Source organism: Heterocephalus glaber, unplaced genomic scaffold (assembly GCF_053883595.1).
Source record: "Heterocephalus glaber isolate CG9 unplaced genomic scaffold, H.glaber_assembly_v1.0 deba00001761, whole genome shotgun sequence".
NCBI classification, from domain to species: Eukaryota; Metazoa; Chordata; class Mammalia; order Rodentia; family Bathyergidae; genus Heterocephalus; species Heterocephalus glaber.
Genome location: NW_028258458.1, coordinates 4,156,203 through 4,173,101, shown reverse-complemented (window position 1 = coordinate 4,173,101; position 16,899 = coordinate 4,156,203).

Genomic DNA, 16,899 nt, shown 5'->3' with positions numbered 1-16,899 from the left:
TATATCCCCCTATCTATAACTTTTAAAATAAAAATGTCTACCTAGTGCCATTAAATGTTAAAAGTGTTTAACTTTCTTTTCATTTGTACAAGGGCTTGCAGTGAAGAATTTGACTTAAATCTCAGAGGAGACTTTAGACATAGTTTTCAGCAATGCTAAATCTGTTAAGACTTTTGACAACAAATAGACTAAATTCTTTTTTGCATAAAGAGATATGCATAAGTCTTTGGGGGGCCAGGGGCACAATGTTAGGGCTGTGTCTAGATGTCCCCCAAAGCCTCATGTGGTCATAGGTGGGGCTTTTTCAGAGGTGGCTGGATCTAGAGTGTGTGATACTGGGATTGATTCTTGGTGCAATGCTAGGGTCAAGGGCACAAGGATTAAGAGTGTGAGTACTGTGCATCCTAAGTAGCCTAGATAAGATAAAAGAGGCAAAAAGACACTGTTGCGGTCCCTCCCTGTTGCTTTTGCTGTCTTCTGCTTACAGTGAACTGTTTCTCCGCTGCGATGCCCCTCTGCAATGCCACCCTGTCTTGGAGCCAGCCAACTATGGACTGAAACCTCTGCAAACTGTGAGCTAAATAAACCTTTCCTCCTTTAACTTTGGGTGTCAGGTATTTTATCTCAACCACAAGAAAAAAATAACTCAGACACCATTCAACCCAGCTAGTTCCCTTTTTGGTATCTTCCTGAAAGATTTAAGGACAACGTATTAGTGATCTATTCATACCCATGTATATAATGGCATGATTCATAACAGCTAAATCTTGGAAGTGATGTAAATGTTCATCAACAGATGAATGGTTAAAGAAAATGTAGCACTTATACACAACCAAGTACTACTGTGCCAGAAAGGATAAACTTGAGTCATTTGTAGGAAAATTGATGCACCTTGAGGAACACCGTCAATGTTAAATCTGGGGCCGAGGATTTAGCTCAGTGGTTCCAGCGCCTGCCTCACAAGCACAAGGTCCTGAGTTTGATCCCTGGTACCAAAATATTAAATCTGGATCAGGGAAATAATTTGAATTGAACTGGCTGGCGTATCTCCATCAACTTCTGTGTTTTCCTCTTGCTGCTGGGCCACTAACTGTGAAGTCCTGCACTGCTCTCTGTTGCCAAGCCCTGCACCTCAAGTTGTTGCCACATGACCTTCTGTTCAAGCAATGTAACTGCAATGTACTGCAGGATGTTCCTGTTTGTGCTGCTCCATGTTTGTACCCAAGGTTTCAAGAATGCTGTTAACTGCACCCATCTGCCTCAATGAGCATGCTCACGCCCTACCCCATAGATCTCTATATAAGGTTGCTTCCATTTCTATTTGGGGCTCAGACTTCGTGGTACCAACTCCTCTGAGGCTGCAGCATAATAAAGAATCCCTCCATCACTCTGAGTGCTAAGTGCCATTTGACTTCTTCACCAGCAGAGACCTTCAGATAGCCGTAACACTTGGCTGTAACGCTGAGCGGTCGCACTCTGCTGTAACAGAACGTGTCTGCAGTACCTGAAGCTTTACACTCGCCTGAGGGAGTAGGCACATGTACTTGACATATTTTGATTTCTTTTATTCCCCTTCCCCTTCCTACCTCACTCAGATAAGGGGTATTTAGTTTTTAGTACATTATACAGAGGCACACTGCTCATGTCAGACTGTCTGGTATCAACTGTCCAAGGAAATAGACGCTGACCAAGGAGAGAGGCAGGGCTGTCCAGTTCGATCAGAAGGCAAAAAGGGCACAAAATGCCCAGGAGAAACTGCCCTCCAATCCCCACCTCGACATCGCCGGAGTCTGGGCTGTCTTCCAGCTCCACTCACTTCAAAGAAGAGTCTTGCCTGCCTTTCCACTCAGGGCTCCCTCCGCTCTTGTCCTCCTTGTAACCCTGTTTTGTCCTCAGGGGTCTGAAGGTATCTGGATCCACTCCTTTCTGCCCCAAGACAGAGCTTTCTCCCCTGGGTCACTCCGCTGTGCTCTCTCTGGGGAGATATAGGAAGCAGGGCGCTTTTGTGCTGTGCTGGTGGCTAGAGTGAGAGTTGCAGGCCCCTGAGGCTCATCCAAGTCCCCCCTGGCTCTCCCAGACTCTGAGGCCAGCCTTTGCAGGTCTGCTTCCTGGAAAAGCCTGCAGGAATGGCCTGCACGCAAGGACATACCAGAGATAAGGCACAGAGCTTCAGTTCAAGGCATCCTTGATCTGGCTCCTATGCTTGCCTATGAGTTTGACAAGAGAACGTCAAGTGAGGGATCTTTTTCTGCATTCTCATTCAAGTTACTTCAAGGAAGAGGGGTCCCAGGGAAAAGGGGAGCAGGAGAGAAAGAGTACAGGACAGAATAGGAGAGATGTGGGTAAAGTCACTTGCCCTAGGACTGTGTGCAGTGCTGGAGAGAAAGGAGAACCCTCCAGCTGGGGAGGCTGCCTGCCATACTGGTTTGCTCACTCTGGGTGCCTTGTCTTTAACCAGCCCAGGTGCCCACTGCAGCTGCCAGGTGAAGAATTTTCAACTCCCATAATAGTAACTGTGGTCATCGGGGAGCATGTAGATGTGTCAGGATGTTTCTCTTTTCCGATATGGAGAGAGAGCGTGTTTTACAGGCTCCTGTTGAGTGGAGGACAAGGATACTACTGAACATCATAGGATGCACAGGCAGACCCCCCAGAGGCGCTATCGGCCCCAGATGTCCTAGTGTTGATGCCCAGGTCCCTAGTGCAGGTGTGCTTCCTCTGCTGTTGTGTTCCTGCTTGTCATTACTGGATCCTAGAGCCAAGTTTTATGTATGGTACCTGTATGTTTTATGTGCCTCTCCACATAGGGAAGCAGGGCTGGAGTTTATCTTGGCTTTTGGTTTATTCACTCAATATCATTTATACAAATTCACTGACATTGCTACATGTATTTCAAACTTCTACTGAGCCTCTGCTTTTTTGTCTCATTTTCTTCTTACCTACCTTCTCCTCAGACATAGGTGAGAAGGTTTGTCCAATTTCTTCACTATTTGAAATGCAGCAGAGAACATTCTCTTATAAAGTGTCCTACAGATGGGTTTGAGAAACCTCCATGCACATCCAGGAGCACGTTTGCTGGTGCAGAGTATGTACATATTTAAATTCTTAATCCCACAATCTATACTTTTGCCAGCAGTGTCCAAGGCTTCTTTGTTCCTCATAGTCCAATCAGCATCGGGAATTTCCTAATTTGGGAAATGTTCATATACAGTGAAATTTAGTTGCTCTCTTTTTCTTTCCTTCCTTCCTTCCTCCCTCCCTTCCTCCCTCCTTCCTTCCTTTTGAGTGTCCTTCCACTTGTCTAACACCTTCTGCAATTTTCTACTCATCTCCTGAACTCATGTTTGGCCCTGAGGTTCCAACTTCTTGATGCTAACTGATTTTTTTTGTTCTGCATATTACTCCTTTCCCAGTTATGGACAATGCAAATATCTTTCCCAGTTTTCCATCTGAATTTTACCATGGTCTAAGATGTCTTTTCTTGATCGTAAGCTGTAAATGGGTTTTTAATATCTTGCAAGTCACCTTGGCATTTGTTTTGCATATTTAAGTCTTTCTCAATCACAAATTACAAAGTTATTTGCCTAAAAGTCCTGAATACTGTACTTTAGGGTTTGGAATTTCATGTTTCTATCTTGACACCATCTGAATCCCACCTCTTCAATATGCTGTCTGACAGGATCAGATTTACTTGGCTTCAAAATAGGTGAGTTTATCTGCCACAAAACAAGTGAAAGCTCGACTTCTTCCCCTTGATTTGTGTTGTCTGATTTATCCTATCAGTTTAAATAATGCAGCAGTACATTTTGAATTTTCTAGAGAGTTTAGTCTGTCTCCATGCTATTAGGTTCACACTTTTAAAAGTGACTATAACTCTATTATAACTCTCTAGTGTGTATCATCAACTGGGAGATGATAATATCCATCCTTAAATCTGATCTTCAGAGATTAATAGAGTATTGCACTTTTATTTTTATGACTAGAATTGAAGGAATTTGGAATATTTTAGAATATTTGGAAGTATTTTAGAAATTTGGAATATTTTCAATGCGGGAACATTTTATCCAATTTGCACGTGTATTTGGATCATCTATTTTAATACTTAAAATTTTTCTCTTTGAGAGTTTTGCTGATTTTTTATGACATCCCAGATATTCCATTCCTATCTCCCCGATGTCACACTGAACCAATTAGACAGAATCCCCAATCTCAGCATTTACACATACAAAGGAAAACACAGATATTCAACAGAACCAAACAGTTGACACCCCATGTACATCCTCTAATTCAGTATCCTCAGACTCAACCAACTGCAGATTAAAAATCCTTTTAAAAATAACATGTGTACTGAATACGTACGGACTTTTTCTTGTCATGGTTTCCTGAAAATATAGCATAGTACCTATTTATGTTGTACTAGGTACTCTGAGCCATCCAGAAATGATTTGAAGTATATGACAGAGTTGTGTAAGTTGTCCGCAAAAACTATATCATTTTACACAAGGGATTTCGGCATCCTCATAGTTTGGTATCTGTGGGGTGTCCTGGAACCAGTCCTCATGGATACCCAGATTTGATTGTACTAGTTAATATGTATAAATGATAAAACAGACAAAAGCACTGAAAGAAATAAATCAGTGGCAATGAGGGCTCATAAAGGTGGTGGTGTCTCGGGGGACAGGGTCAGGGAAAGGCTTCCTGAGGAGGTGACGTGTCAGACCTAAAGATGTGTAGAAATAGGGGAAAGGCATCCCAGGTGGAAGCTGGAGCTGATGCAAAGGTCCTGTGGTCTGAGTGTACTTGGTTTTCCACAGGAGGTTGCTGAGACTGGAGAGCTGGGGAGGGCTCATAAGTGAAAGCGGCTTTCGTGGCCACAGTAGTTTGAACAATGTCCTAGAAAGAAGAGAGTTTAATAGAGGGGCATTTTTAGGAGTTCCCTTCTTTGAGATCCCTCTTGTTTTGGACAGAGACAGCCTGAGGGGTTGGGTTGGAGCAAGAAAGAAAACCTTCCCTCTGGAAAGGACTGGCATTTGATCCATGCAAAAAGAGACTGGGTGGACAGGAAGAGCGGACCCAGTGCCGTGAAGCCCATGCACTGCCTCCCTCGAGCAGGCCATGGTCTCTAGCCGTGGGCGCCACTACACCAAGTGCTAGTCAGCACGGGGAGAGGCTGCCCGGAAGTCTGCCTGTCCCCTTCTCTGTGCACGTCCCCTCAATGCCTCCCCCGCGCTCCCTGGGGGACATCGAAGAACATGGCCCAGAGGGGATCATTGACCAGGAGCTGGAAGCAGTGAGGAGCGCAGGGCGTGGGGACTTCAGAAAGCGAGAGCTGATCAGTGAGGGAGACAGGGCACAGAGGGCTGCGGGGGATGCAGCCAGAGCTGGGGCTCCGCGTTCCACCGGTTTTTGCATTTATCCATCTTTGGTCATCAGATAAATTAATGATAACTTCTATTTTTTGGTCTTTGGAGGGAAAAGAAATACAAGTGGGGTTTTTTGTCCCTTTTTAGGGGCCGCTGAGGGAGGTGAGGTGGTCACCTCTTGCATTCAATTTAAGTAGTCACCAAAAAACGCAGGAACCAAGTGACATTTCATGCAGCAGTTTTTCATTCAAAATTATTTCACGTATGTTTACATTATAGGTATTTACAGGGTACATTGTGATACTCTGATACATGTAAATCAAAGTTAGCTTTTAAAACTCTATGATGAAGAACATATCCGCATTTTAAATGGAGAGGTTACCACGCTGCCATTTCCTGGTCCTGTGCTTTTCTCCTTGCCCTGACCTGGGGTCTCAAATATGCTACTTAAAAAACAAAAATAAAATAAAATGAAAACAAACATATTCCCTGGGTTCCCTTTTTTAATTTAAGAAATTAAGAAGGAGTAAAAATAGTTTGTTTTAATTTCAGAACACATTACCATTGTTCATCTAAACTACAGCAAGGTGTCTTTTCCTCTTGTGATCAAGGGGAACCACGATGACATTTCTGTGGTACAACTCAGAAGCCAGCTGTGCCATCAGTTCCATCAAACCCACACAATCCAGTTCTGACCTGAATCCCAGCCATTCAAATTGGCCTTCAGAACAATGCTGTGCTACAAGGCATGAGCTGAACCTGACTATCAGCCATTTAAACCTGCTCTTTCCAATGACAACTCTGGGGATGAGTTTACCATCTGGGACTCTTCCACGTTTTGCAGGGAAAGCTAAGGATACTCCTAAGTATTGCTACTTACCAACCCTGGAACTTCTTCTTTTTTTTTTCCTTTCCCCTGACCCTCAAACTTCCCCTTCCCCTTTGCCCCTTTTCTTCCTAATTGACATTATCTATTACACCTTTTAGTCCTTATTTACACTTTCAGTTTCTCACACTAGAGAAAATATTCAGTATTTACACTTGTGTCCTGTTTATTTCACTTAAGAGTATCGCCTCAATGTGCATCCATTGAGCTATAAATGTCCCTAATTTCTAATTTTTATGGCTGAGTAGTACTCCATTTTATTAAAAAACCACATTTTCTTTATCCAGTCTCCTATTGATGAGCATTTGGGCTGTTTCCAAGCTTTAGCTATTACAAACTGTGCTGCTATAAACATGGGTGCACATATATCACTGTGGTATGATACTTTTAATTCTTTGGGGAAGATACCCAGCAGGGGAATAGCTGGGTCAAATGAGATTTCCAGTCCTAGTTCTTTGAGGTGTCTCCATACTGATTTCCACAGTGCTTGCACCAGTCTACACTCCCACCAGCAGTGGAGAAGGGTTCCTCTTTCCCCACAGCCCTGCCAGCATTTGTTATTGGTTCATTTCTTGATAGCAGCCATTGTTTCTGGGGTGAGGGGGAATCTCAGCATTGTTTTCATTTGCATCTCTCGAATGACCAGTGATGTTGAACACTTTTTCATGTATTTATTTGCCATTTCTACTTCTTTGTGTGAGAAATGTCTGTTCATTTCAGATGCCCATTTTTGGATTGGGCCTATAAATTTGGGAGGTCTGATTTTTTTAAGTTCTTTATAGATTCGAGATAGTAAGCCTTTGTCTGAGGAACGGCAGGTGAAGATATTTTCCCACATTGTGGGTTGTCTCTTCACACTGTTGGTGGTTTCTCTTGCTGTGCAGAAGCTTTTAGTAAGAAGAGATCCCACTTGTTGATTGTTTGTGCTAGTTCACAGGAAACTGAGGTTTTGTTCATAAAATCTTTTCCTACACCAATGTCTTCAAGAGTTTTACCTAAACTTTGTTGCAGCCAGTTCAACGTTTCTGTTTTAATATTTAGATCTTTAATCCATTTCAATTTTAGTTGAGTGCATGGTGAGAGATATAGGTCTAGTTTTAGTCTTTGGCAAATTGAAACCCAATTTTTCCAGCACCATTTATTAAAGAGGCTCTCTTTCCTCCAGTGAGGGTGTTCGGCTCCTTTGTCAAAGATGAGGTGGCTGACTGTGTCTGGAGTTGTTTCTGCATCTTCTAATCTGTTGCACTGGTCCTCAGGTCTGTTTCTTTGCCAGTACCATGCTGTATTTATCACAGTAGCTTTGTAGTATAATTTCAAGCTGGAGGTTGTAATAACCCCTGCCATGTCTCTGTTACCTAGAATTGCTTTTGCTATTCTGGGTCTCTTCTTGTTCCAAATGAATTTTTGGATTGTTTTCTCAAGGTCTGTGAAGTATGCTACTGGGATCTCAATTGGAATTGCTTTGAATCCATATAGCAGTTTTGGAAGTATGGCTATTTTCACTATATTAATCTTTCCTACCCTGGAGCAGTGAATGTCTGTCCATTTTCTGATATCATCTTCAATCTCTCTTTTCAGAGTGCTATAGTTTTCAGAGAAGAGGTCTTCGATTTCTTTTGTTAGGTTGATTCCTAGGTATTTCAGTTTTTTGGATGCTATTGTGAAAGGAATTGTTCGCCCTATTTCTCTCTCAGTGACTCTGTTGTTCATGTAGAGGAAAGCTATTGATTTTTGTGTGTTGACCTTGTATCCAGCTACTTGACTAAATTTGGTTATTAAATGTAGAAGACTTTTGGTGGAGTTCTTGGGGTCTTCTACATAGAGTATCATGTCATCTGCAAATAATGACAATTTGACTTCTTCATTTCCTATCTTTACTCCTTTTATTTCTTTCTCTTGTCTAATTGCCATGGCTAATGTTTCCAAAACTATATTGAACAGGAGTAGTGATAGTGGACATCCTTGTCTTGTTCCTGATTTAGTGTGAAGGATTTCAGTTTTTGACCATTTAGTATGATATTGGCTAATGGTTTTTCATAGATGGCTTTTATCAGATTGAGGTAGAGACCATCTATTCCAATTTTTGTAGGGTTTTTATCATAAATCCATGTTGGATTTTGTCAAATGCTTTTTCTGCATCTATTGAGATGATCATATGGTTTTTGTCCTTGGCTCTATTGATATAGTATATTAAATTGATTGATTTGCATATGTTGAACCATCCCTGCATCCCTGGGATGAATCCTACTTGGTCAGGGTGTATGATCTTCTTGATGATCTTCTGCATTCCATTTGCAAGTATCTTAAGGATTGTTGCATTTGTGTTCATTAGTGAGATTGGTCTATAGTTCTCTTTTTCGGTTGGGTCTTTCTCTACTTTGGGAATCAAGGTGATGCTTGCTTCCAGGAATGAACTCGGGAGGATTGCTTCCCTTTCAATTTCACTGAAGAGTTTAAACAGCAGTTGTGGTAGTTCCTCTCTAAATGTCTTGTAGAATTCAGCAGTGAAGCCATCAGGACCTGGGCTTTTCTTGGTTGGTAAGTTTTTAATTATGTTTTCAATTTCTTTGATTGATATTGGGTTGTTTAGAATTTTTAGGTCTTCTTCATTCAACTTTGGTAATTCATATGTGTCTACGAATCTGTCCATTTCTTCTGGGTTTTCCATCTTATTGCCATAGGTTCTTGAAGTAGGTATTGATGATCCTCTGGATTTCTGCTGGTTCTGTTGTAATTTCACCCTTTTCATTCCTAATTGCATGGGTTTGGGCCTTTTCTTTCCTTTTTCTGATAAGATTGGCTAAGGGTTTGTCAATTTTGTTTATTCTTTCAAAGAACCAACTCTTGGCTTCATTGATTTTTGTATTGCTTTCTTAGTCTCCATTGCATTGATTTCTGCCCTGATCTTTATAATTTCCTCTCTATGGGCTTTGGATTTGTCCTGCTCTTCTTTTTCTAGAAGCTTGAGGTTCAGCATCAGGTTGTTTAGTTGGGCTCACTCTGTTTTCCTCATATGAGTATTCACTGCTATGAATTTCCCTCATAAGAGTGCTTTCATTTTGTCCCACAGATTCCGATATGTTGTATTGTCATTGTCATTTAATTGAAGGAACTGTCTGATTTCTTCTTTAATTTCCTCTGTGACCCATTGGTTATTTACAAGTGTGTTGTTCAATTTCCATGTATTTATGAAATTTTTGTGGTTTCTTCTGCTATTGATCTCCAATTTCATCATACTATGATCTGATAATATACACGGGATAACTTCAGTTTCTTTGCACTTACCTAAATATGTTCTATGAGTGAATATGTGGTCTATTTTGGAGAACAACCTGAGTGCAGCTGAAAAGAATGTGTATTCTGATTTTGTGGGGTGGAACATTCTGTAAACATCTGTTAATTTCATTTGTTCAAGAGTTTGATTGAGTTCTAGTATTTCGTTCCTTGTTTTTTGTCTAGTTGATCTATCTATTTGTGACAATCAGGTATTGAGGTCCCCCACTACTATTGTATTAGTGCTTGTATGATTTTTCATGTCCGTTAGTATTTGTTTTATATAGTTGGGCACACTAGTGTTTGGTGCATAGACATTTATGATTGCCATCTCTTCCTCTTGGATTGTTCCCTTTATAAGGATGTAGTGTTCTTCTTTGTCTCTCTTAATCAGTGTGAGTTTGAAATCCACTTGGTCTGCAAAGAGGATAGCTACTCCTGCTTTTTTTCCGGTTCCTGTCCCATGGAGTATTGTTTTCCACCCTTTAACTTTCAGTCTATGAGCTTCTTTTTTAATTAAGTGTGTTTATTGTATGCAGCATATTGTTGGATTTTGCTTTTTGACCCATACTGCCAGTCTATTTCTTTTGATTGGTGAGTTGAGACCATTAATATTGACGGTTATAACTGATACATATTGAGTTACCATTGTCATGACTTTTTCTTTTTCTTGGATACTCCCCCTTTGCATTTAATTTCTTGTTGTGCCCAGTGGATTCATTCTGCTGGGCTTCCTGGGGTTCTGATCCTCATTGTCTTTTCCTAGGATTTTGTCTAAAATTTTTTGGAGTGCTGGTTTGGTATTCATGAAGTTCCTAAGGTGCTCTTTGTCATGGAAGTATCTTATTTCTCCATCAATTTTGAAAGAGAGTTTTGCAGGGTACATCAGTCTGGGTTGGAGGTTGTTTTCCTTTAGGGCTTGAAATACATCACTCCAACCTCTTCTTGCCTTGAGGGTTTACATTGCGAAGTCTGCTGTGATTCTGATGGGCTTTCCTTTGTATGTGATTTGTTTCTTTTCTCTAACTGCTTGTAGAACTTTGTTCTTCTGTTGGGTTTCTTAACAAGTACATGCCTATGTGTAGATGTTTTTTGATCCAGGCTATTTGTAGTCCTATATGCCTCACTTATCTGTATGTGAAGTTTTTTTCCCCTGCTTGGGAAGTTTTCTGCCATCACTTCTGTGAACAGTTGTTTTTTTTATGTCATCTGCACTCTCTCCTGTTTCTTCATTGACTCCAATCAGTCTTACACTATTTTTCTTTGCATCGTCTAGCAGCTGCTGGATTGATTTCTCATGGTCAGTTACAATTTTAAAGAAATTTTTCTTTTCCTGGTCACTAATTGCAATCTTATCTTCTATATCTGATATTCTGTCTTCACATTGGCTCCTTCTGCTGCATAGTCTTTCAATGGAGTTTTTGATCTCCTGGAAATCTGTTTGCATCTGTTTTATGGATTCCATTTGTTTCCTATGTTGGGATTCCATCATGTTTCTCAGCTCCTCTATTTTTTTTATCTGTGTCCTCTCTAGATTTATTAATCATGTCTTGCACTATGGGCACAATCTCTGCTATTATGTGAGAAATTATTTCTGATTTCATTTTTTCCAGATCCTCTTTCAATGCTAGTTCAGGGAGTCCAGGTGGTTGCATATCAGAGTGTTTCATCTCATTTCCCTTTGGGGTTGCTGTAGGTGATCCAGAAGTCTGGTTCTGAGGCTTGTTTAGGTGTCTTCTCATTTCGACCGAGGGGTGAGGGGGTGAGGGAGTTCTGCTGGTGCCTGTGTGGCTCACCTTCTCTGTGCTGGGAGCTGTGGCACGCCTACCCAGAAGCCTCCTCTGCCTGGAACTTCTAATATAACCTAAGAACCTGGATTTAAAAGCGGATCAAAAGATGGATAAAGGGGTAAGGGAGGGAAGAAAATGGGGATTGATAAAAAGTTACAAAGATGTTTTATGTACATGTACCAATTCCCTACAAGAAAGGTAAATATGATGTACAACAAACATGTGCTAATAGAAAAAAACCCTTCAATACTGGGAACATCCCTAATATGATAATTCAAACTAAAATGCTCCAAAATCCAAACTTTTTGAGTTGTGGTGTGATGCCACCACAGAAAATTCATGTGACCTCATGTAGTCAAAATCCAGGTTCCCTGGTAATCCCAGAACTGAGTAGGCTGAGGCAGGAGGATCACTATGAGTTTGAGGCAAGCCTCGGCTACATAGTGAGTTCAAGACCAGCCTGGATTACATAGTGAGACCCTGTCTCAAAACAAAGGAGCAACAGAAAAATCACTGATAGAATAATACCCAGAACAACACAGTGATACCAAGAAGTAGGAAACAATGCAAAAAAATTATTAGAGGATATGAGTGAATACATTGGAGAAGAGATTAGCCAAGTAGATGGAAGGATGTTCAAAAAGAAAAGAACTATGGGAGAAGAAAGGGGAAAGGGAGAGGGAGAGGGAGGGAGGGAGGGAGGGAGAGAGAGAGAGAGAATAGGAAAGGGAAAATGCCAACTGAATTTTACTATGTATTGACAAAATTCCACAAGTTAGAAAATTCTCATTGTTGAATGGGCTACGGGAAGTAAAGAATACTTGCTCACCCCTGCTGGGAGTGTAGAAGGGTGAAAATTATGAATTTAAATGCACGGGTGTTCTGTACCTCAGCAGACTACTCCTGGGTGTTATGGCTTGTAACCATATGTCCCAAAGCCTCATGCATTCATAGGTGGGGCTTTTTGCAGCTGGCTGAATCTAGGGCATATGATACTGGGATTAAGGGTGTGTGATTACTAAATTAGTCCACTGATTGGAATTAGCATAGTTCTGGGTGGCATCACCCAAAAGGCAGGTACGCTGGATGGGATAAAAGGGAAAGCAGGCTTGCTCCTTCTGCTGCTGCCTTCTGCCTACCCTGCCATGGACTGTTTCTCCTCTGCAATGCCCCTCTATCATACTGCCCTCCCTTGGAGCCAGATGACTAAGGACTGAAGTCTGTACAAATGGTAAGCCAAATAAACCTTTCCTCCTTTAACATGTAGGTATCAGCTATTTTGTCTCAGTAATGCAAAAAGTAACTAAGACACTGGGTATCTATGGTGGTTTCTCAAACTTGTTTACAGGGCAGCAAGTAAGAGAACACCCTGTGCAGCAATCTTTTTGTATGGGAAACATGTCAGCTAGCTTGCCCATAACTAGGCAAAATGCAAGTAAGATGGGTGGGCTAGAGCAAAATTGAGCCCATAGGAGGAGTCAGACACACATAACAATGTCAATCAATCCTGTAAATAATACTGCAGGAATAAAGCAAAAACAAGAAGAACACTCTAACAGAATTCCACTTGGGCACATCAAAAATACATGTGCATAAGATTATTCTGTGTAAATCTAGTAATGATGAACACAGGTAAGAAACACCAGCAACAAGGTTCCTCAACTTCAGCACTACTGAGATAGATATCTAGTGCGTGTCAACACCCATCTAAGAAGGAAGAAGCCACAAAGGCAGGATGCACCAATATCCTAGATGATTTTAGGGTTTCAATTTTTTTTTTGGGACAGGGTCTTGCTATGTAGTCTACCTGGCCTTGAACTCACTATGTAGCCCAGGTTGGCCATACACTTGTGGGATCCTCCTGCTTCAGCCTCCTGAGTGCTAGGATTACAGGTATGCACCATTGTGGCGCCAGGTGAGTGGGCCCCAACTCTTCAGGGGGAATGTTAGGCAGGTAGTTAGACTCTAACAGGCCTGGGGGACAAGCAGGGGCAACAGTGAAACAGTACACTTTCCCACCTAAGTAAAGAAGCGGACGGCAGTGTCTAATATGTTTGTAATCACTTGTTAGATCTCGGACCCCTAGGGATCCCACAGACCACGGTGACATCTGCAGGTGGCACAATGTACAGGGTCCTTTCTGAAGCCTGGCCACCTGGCCGTCCACTTCCAGCAAAGGCATGAGCACGTCTGGGTGCCACAGCCTGCCGCCCAGCGACACCAGGAAGGAAACGTTCCATGCAGACCCTCCTGCCCTGGCTGGGCACTGGTTTAGATTAGGATCCAATCTTTCTTAAATTCCATCCCTCAATTTCTCACATAAGTAAAGCCCCTGAGGAAACACTGACCATCTAGAAAGGATAGGAAGTCACTTTGCACTTCCAAAATAATTTCCAAGTAAAATCTTAACAAGCATCATAATCACCCCAGTTCCCTTAACCCTGCAGGTGCCCTGGGGGTGCAGAAAGAGGATCCAGAATCTCACTGGCTGCAGACAGCAGTGGCCCAGCCTACCCTCTCCTTGAAGGCACAATTCTCCCATATCGACTTCACAATCACCTTTACCGATTCTTCTGGGTATTGTGTGTGTCTCGACTGGATCCCCTCATCCAGGGCACAGAGAAGTGGAGACCAGCACAGGCAGAGGCTGGGTCCTTTCTGCATCGGGACCCAACTTCCCCGTTTCCCATGACCTTGCTGGACCCCGCGTCCTCCCTGCTCCCTGTGAGTAGCACAAGGCGGCCCTGCGGACCGAGTGAGGACCGGGTGGCTGAGAAGCTCCTCCCCGCTGCAGAGAGTGGACCCAGGCGAGGGTGGGAGATTCCACAGCAGCCACCAAAACCCAGGCAGGTCCTTCCAGCCGCAGCCAGTTCCAGCAGGTTCCTCAGGCCCAGGATCCAGGCCCCAGTCTCCTCACGCGTCCAGGGGCCGGGTCACCCTGAGGCCTCTCCTGCAGTCCATGGGGTCGCAGCACTCAGGGGGTTGCGGCAGCTGAGTCCACTGAGGGACCGCAGGAAGTCCGGGGAGCGGCCTCCCCTACAGCCCAGCCGGGCCCAGGTCCCAGACCCCAGCCTCAGCCAGTCTCGGAGACGACTCCCGACCTCAGAGAAGAAGGGACGTGGGGAACAAGCCAGGCCTTGAGGGGAGCCGGGGAGACCCGGTGCTGTTCCTCAAACTTGTGACATCCCTGCCTCAGCCTCCTGGGATTTTGGAATGACAGGCTTGTGCCACCATGCCTGACTTGACATACTGACTTATATTCCTGCCCCTACCCAGAGGCTCAGGTGTTGAGTCAACATTCTAAATATGCTGCAAACACACAAAAAACTACACTTTTTAAAATTTCTCTTTTAGCCGTCCAGCACTTTCTGCCTCTTCGATCACTCCCTGAAGCCGAGGTTACCCGGGGTCTTCCTCTGCCAGTTACCACAGAACCTGCACACTGTCTTGTAACCTCAGTGATTCCGAAAGACAGGAGGATTCCACGTGTGCCCTCAATAAGCAGGTGGTATGAGAGGTGCTGAAGAACAGCAGCAAAGACAGTGTCCTTAGTTCTCACCCAAAATGCTGCAAGTTCTCCCGAAAAACCATTTCAGGCTAAAAACTTAAACAGAGGGGCGTGAGTGTCCTCATGAGTATTCTGCTGGAGCGAGTTAGCCTACTGCTAGGATGCCTACAAACTCGTCTGTGGACTAGAAAGACATGGGTGGGCAGTGGTGATGCTGGGTTCCAGTCAGTTTCAACAGGGCAGAGGATGTCAGACCCAAGGTCACAGCTGGGAGCCCTGGGAACTCCAGAGGCAGATGAAAAAGGAGAGTTCCTAGGTGCTTCCAAGCAAGTCTGCTCCCACAGAATGGAGGGTTTTCTGGCACACTTGTCTTCTCAAGGAATAATTACTTGCTACTTTTTTAACCCATTGAAAGCATCTTAGGCTTGTCCTTGTTCATCAGCACACAGAGGGGAAGGAGGACTTTTCCGAGTTCTGAGACTTTGCAGTGAGAACTGTTGCTCACTCATGGACGGTGTTGCGCAGCGGATGGACGGACCCGGTGGACACAGCACCCCAAGCCCAGTGACTCCCCACTGAGGCCACGTTCAGGGGCACAGCGAGGGCCCGAAGCCCCTGGGTGGGTCCCTGGCAGCGTCCTCCTCTGCGGTGGTGTGGAGCAGCTCCAGGAGACTCACAGCAAGGAGCTGGAGACCCAGGAAGCAGGGATCTGCCTGAGGGTGAGAATCTGGTGACTCTGCTGTTGTCTCTGGAGTGTGTGGGCTGGGCGTTCACCAGCATCTGGGGTTGATCTCCAACTGCTGTTCACGAGGAATACTGCCTTCCTGGGTCACCCCTCGGGTTGTCTCCCGGAGAAGGGCTCAGGGACTTGGCGTTGGTGTCTGTAGGTCACCACCCCACGCTACTGCAGCCACAGCACCCCTCTGGTGAGTTAAGGCCATGGGTTTACATGTGGGAGCATGGATGGGACACTGCTGCAGTTCAGTGTGCAGGGTCCCTCTGTCCACAGCACAGAGCGACCCATTCCAGGGTTCTGTCCAGCAGCCAGAGGGTCTGGAAACCTGGGGCTTTGCTCAACTTCTACATTCTAGTTTCCTTGTGAACTGGGGCAAAACAGGCTGCCTGTCTGAATTACTTCTTAGACTTTTCTTCCTTCTCCCCCTTTGTGAAACATCACTGCCACTAACTCTATTTTCCGCAAGTGTTGAGTGACGTATTCCATCGTTCTCATGTTTTCGTTTTCTTCTCTGAAATGCACTGAACAGAGATAAAGAATGAGAACTTTGTCCACAGAGCCAGGTACCTCATCCCAAATGCGTGGGGTGCTAGCAGCACCGGTCTCCCCTGGTTCCCTCAAGGGCTGGCTCGTTCCCCTCACCTCTTCTTCTCTGAGGTCGGGAGTCGACTTGGGGAAGCTGAGTCTGAAATGTGACAGCTCTCAGGAGGAAGGAGTGGAAGAGGCCTCTGGCTCCGAGAGCAGGCCTGGCTCTGGGGAATGTGAGAAGCTGTGGATCAGTGGATCGTCCCCGACTGGGCCGGGCGCTCGGGAGGACCTGGCGGGCGGCGGGGCTGAGGCCGCACTTCTGTCACTCAGGGCTGGGTCGGGGACGTGGGCCTGGCAGGGCTGTGGGGGAGTCCACTCCCCAGACTTTCTGAGGCCCCCTCAGTGGACTCAGCTGCCTAGGCCCGGCTGGGCGTCCTCAGAGCCGCCCAGGTGCCGCGACGCGCGGTCATGCCGTGGGCACCCAGACCACACACGGCGAGTGGGTTGGGCCGCGGCCTGAGCTTGGGTCTGCAGCTCCCTCGAGGCTGGACGGCAAACAATCTGTTTGAGATGCCTGTTTTGTGAGGACAAAAGCTGCAGTGACAAGGCGTTGTGGCTATCCGCTAGAGAAGCGCGGGGTGAGGCGGCTGTCTCGGGCTGGGAGAAGGGCGCGGTTACTGGGCCTTGCGAGCCTGGCATTAAATCCAGTCGGCAGTGCGCAGGCGTGAAGGGACGGGAGCGCCTTGAAGTGGCCTCAGGTCAGCCCAGGAGGCTGGTGGCTGGATTCCTCCCTATTCCTCACCCACCTCTGGATG